A 4,668-nucleotide genomic window follows, 5' to 3' on the forward strand; every position below is an offset into this window, starting at 1 on the left:
TTGCTATTGAATAATATGTTGACTAATCTATACCTCTATATATACCTATACTAATTACAGACTCCCAAGTAATTACCACGTTAATCAGAAATTAGAAGCCGTTTATCAGATGGGACCGAATTATAACGGTTTAGATTAGCTAACAAAAGAAAAACCAATAGATGCCAGAAGAACCGGATTCTAATCTCAATATGGAAAGTATTCTACCGTCCCTCCTTTTTTCTCTCTCTCCCCACGATGGAAAGTATTCCATCCGTCCATCTCTCTCTCCCCATGGAAAACCAAATATCTAGCCCACGGTCCCTTCCTCTCCACTCTTTCCTCTCACGAATCTCTCTACCCTAGAAACCAAACTAATGCAAAGCAAGCGCGGCCATGGATCTGAACAACAAGCGGGGCCATAAATCTGGCGTGGTCAAGAGGCTTACTGCCTCAAATTTGCTTTCCTGATCTAGATCAGGTTCGTTCCTAAATCTATTTTGTATTTTTTGCTATTTCGTCATCCAATATTTTAATTTAGATTCGAATTTAATTGTTTTGCATCTCTATTTTGACCAGGTTGTTCTCAGATTCCTCCTAATCACGATTTGGATCAAACCCTCAATCTTTTAAAGTACAATTTCTGGATGCCTTACGGAGATCGGATCGGAGCACAACTATGACCATCAGGTGTACCTATAATTAATATCTCTTGACTATATACGATTACCTCGGGAGTCACAAGTCGTCTAACGTCCTAGCCAGGTTTCCCCGGCCACATATCTCCGTCGCACAAGAGATGTTGGAGAAGCGGGAGTAACCCATCGCCTGTAGCTCAGTACGCGTGGCATTCAAGAAGCTGCTTCGATCGCAGACTACATGATCAGATCCATGTCGTAGCATATATATACACCATGTACGTCATGGATGCATGCATAAAAGCGAGCTAGGATGTCAGACAGGTTAGTATTCATTGGTGCAATCATATCTTTCTATTAATGTATAGATCTTCCGCTGCCACATTTATCTTCTATTCTCCACCACATGGAAGTGGAATATATGTACAACTAATACGGTGATAAGCTGGTCAATGCAAGTTAGCAAAGCGTTTGAGGAAAAATAGACAATTGATGGGATCTCAAAGATTGAAGATACTGTGATTCAGATTGAGTGAGTATATCAAAAGGAAGTAAATGAGTACAAATACCGTGGTTGCTAACAGTTAAAACTCTTGGAATATACTGGGATAGAAAATTTAATTTTAGACTACTGGGTGAGAAGCTCAACAAAACTGATGTAGATTCTTTCAGTCGTGTTTTTATAGTAACATCAGCAACTGTCCGATATTTGATATCTGTGTATTACATATTAAAAGGATGTAAGTATTGCTATATGTGTATATTTATTTTATAGGAAAGTTAATGTCAAGTGCATACAGAGTAGTCTCTGTCATCTATAGGTGCATACAGAGTAGTCGATGTCATCTGTAGGTGCAAACAGAGTTTATGTCGAGTTGAATATCATCGGCTAATCGTGTCCCTTTACTTCTACTGTGCAGATGGGGTGAAACATAAATTGATTTGCAAACAGGGGAAAGAGAGACCAAAGTAAAGATTTCACAGCTCCTATGGAGATGAGGTGCCAATTTGCTGTATGAGAAAGCATAATCTGGAGGAATATCAATTGTAGCACTAAATTTTAATATGCACTGAACACCGAGCATAACTCTCTGGTTGAAGAATGAAGATGCATGCTCTTACCTTATTTCCTTGGAATAATGATGTACAATGCTTCCATTTGATTTTGATTTGGCGCAAACATATATACACAACAATAAGTTAATAGCAAATCCATATGCCATGACATAGACTTTATGTTTGTAGATCCTCTATGTTAGGAGCTCCTTCTAATTAAAAAGTTGTTGAAGGAAAGCCAACAGATCAGTAACTTCTAGATTTTTTTTGATTCCAGGTTAAATCTAATAAGAGACATCACCAGCTAAAAATCTAACAACTCATCCACTTAGTTATAACGCTATCCTAACTGTTAAGAGAAATAATAACTAAAGAAGATGCAGATTCTCATTCGGATGGAGCTCTACAAACAGCTGGTACATGACAATGTTTGTGTGCTGGAATGAGAAACTGACACACTGCCAAAGGTACGGTCTCTGATGTTATAGAAGCTATGATTTGTGATGCTAATCTTGCATGTTCAGAACTGCTACGATCGAATTTGCTCAAATTATTCTTTGGTGTATTAATAACATGCCCTTTTGTAGTTTGTATTTGCTGACATATATAAATTTTCATTTCGGGCATTCGTTACAATACTTCAATTATGTGTTCTTGAGCGAGGATTAATACATTAATACTGAGGGAGCCCTCTATCCGGTGATTTTGTCGTAGGTAATATTATCTTACGCAAGTTACTATCGATGGTCTAATTTGATCAGTATTGTATTCGGTTAGAAAGGAATTTCTTTTCGGTGACCACCCTTCCAAATTTTGTACCGATAATAGTTGGCTTTTGTAAAGATCTTTCTCTAAATATTTTACTTCATGATCAGTAGTCTAGCTGGCACAATTCTCTAATATATTATGTAAATCATTTTAACTTTTCAAAGTGACCGGATTGTACATATATTGTTCGTTATCGTGTGCTACAGTTGTCTTAGTAGTGCTCGCACTCATTAATGGCTGATTTTTTTCTACAGACCTCTGCTTTAATACTTCTTAATATGGTGATGAAATTCCGAAGAACAATTCTTATGCGTATGGTATCACCTGGTAATTTCCTTATTAAGGCGATTCTCCGTATCAGTAGTCAAATCTTAGGTTGTCTCTAAACTAGAAAACTAGAATGAAATACATGATGGTGCCGCCATCATAGGATATCTCATGTTTCCTTTTTGGAAATTTATTAGGTGGCACATGTATCAAACTTATAAGACATAGGTAATATTTGTAAAGTCTAATTGTTCACTAATTTTTCACTAATAAGACATAGGTGTCATACAATGTATTCATATATGAACCATTGTGAAGTCTAATTGTTCACTAATTTTTTATCCTATTTTGGGAAGAGATAAAAATGCCTTTTATGTCATGTGTTTTCTTTCATGACTATAATTATGATTTTGTGTACCTCTGAATTTGGATCATTTTTCTTAGCATTTAGTATGACAAAATATACATTCTTCCTAAGTATACCAAAATTTGCATGTTACCAATCGATTGGTTCAAGAGACTGATATAATAAATGTAGTTTATGTATGTAAACATTGTGTATCTAATAAATGATTTTAGTACCTTTATCTTTAGGTGTTGTAAAATGCTAGGCCGTGCAGATGGACGGGTTGACGACTATCATCTATGATGCTTATGTTCTTCAGATCGATCTATCTGGTAATAGTCGCGGGTTGGCTGGCCAGCGTTGACACCAACCAGAGGATGCATTGGCGCACAATGTTCTTATTGCTACACTTCATGAGTGCAGTAATGTGGTTAGGTCTATCAGAGAAGTGCCCAGTTCATGCCGATGAGCGATGATTGTCAATGGAGCTTACATGTGGTTGCGGAAGCATAAAAAGCATGGTGATAAGAAAGGATTGATCAGCGTAAGGTACTAGAATAGCAGTTTTGTATTGGCTCTTAATTTATTTGCTTTTCAGTGGATATATATTTGATTCTTGAAGAGAATTTTGTGCAGTTTGTACTGTCTGGCACGTTTGTGCAAGAAGCAAGTAATTGCTACAGTACCATTTAGGTTGCTCTGGGAGGACTTCTTCGCGCTACAAGGATTAAAGCACCTTTGATTCATGAGGACGCACCAAACGAGGCTGGCTAGACTAAGCTTGCTACTAGATCTACCGGACAGAAGAACAGAACACATGCCCGCGATTGCCCAAGTCCGGAAGGGACAAGGCCGCTAAGTAATACTCCTTCCATCCCAAAATAAGTGACTCAACTTTGTACCAGCTTTAGTATAAAGTTAGTACAAAGTTGAGTCACTTATTTTGAGACGGAGGGAGTATATATCCCAGTTAGCATCAACAATTAATTTCCTGTGCTTCCTGATGTTATTTAGTAACTGGACTTAGGAATGTGAGAAACGTCATTGTGTGATATGACTTGCTGGAGCAAGATTAAATTGCTGGACCAAGGTCTACATCTATATTCCCTTATGTTTTTCACTTATGTCCTTTTTTGTCCTATGCATTTTTATGGCATTCTGAGCAAAAGAAAAAAATTGAGGGGATTTTAAATACTCCCTCCATTCCTAAATATAGGGCATATAGTTTTTGGCGCGGAAATTAAAGAACGCATGTGGAGGGAAAATTTCACAAATTTTGGGAGGGATTACAGCCTACTAATTGACATGAGAAAATAGAGGAGCTTGCCTGATATAAGGAAATGTAATCAAATCCCTAAAAAAAATATCCAAACAAGTGATGCAATGCAATACACCTTATATTTCAGATTTTTTTCTCAAAGATCTATACACCTTATATCAAGGAATGGAGGGAGTAACAAGCAAGAAAATGTAAGTATCCCTGGCTTATTTCTTCTTTGCTACCCAGATTTTGCTGCATCCAACATGTCATCCGCAGAACATGATCAATGCATGCTAAACCAAACATGCAAAGCTGCTGCTTACCAAACATGATGTATACCAACACATTGGTTT

The 4,668-nt window shown here is 37.2% G+C and overlaps 1 long non-coding RNA gene across 18 annotated transcripts; it reads left to right on the forward strand.

The window, feature by feature from the left end:
• The first annotated feature begins 212 nt into the window (after positions 1-212).
• Positions 213-4,178, forward strand: LOC109779089 (uncharacterized). 18 transcript variants are annotated; one of them, XR_006662380.2, is made up of 7 exons: positions 215-460; positions 559-941; positions 1,538-2,387; positions 2,696-2,768; positions 3,288-3,386; positions 3,478-3,603; positions 3,691-4,178. It is a non-coding gene; the product is annotated as an uncharacterized lncRNA (long non-coding RNA). The 18 variants fall into 18 exon arrangements; XR_002236781.4 differs by having other exon boundaries at positions 216-460; positions 3,303-3,386; XR_012183315.1 differs by having other exon boundaries at positions 216-460; positions 1,538-1,617; positions 2,057-2,140; positions 2,261-2,768; positions 3,303-3,603.
• Positions 4,179-4,668: the final 490 nt, after the last annotated feature.

Source organism: Aegilops tauschii, chromosome 1 (genome assembly GCF_002575655.3).
Source record: "Aegilops tauschii subsp. strangulata cultivar AL8/78 chromosome 1, Aet v6.0, whole genome shotgun sequence".
Lineage (NCBI taxonomy): Eukaryota > Viridiplantae > Streptophyta > Magnoliopsida > Poales > Poaceae > Aegilops > Aegilops tauschii.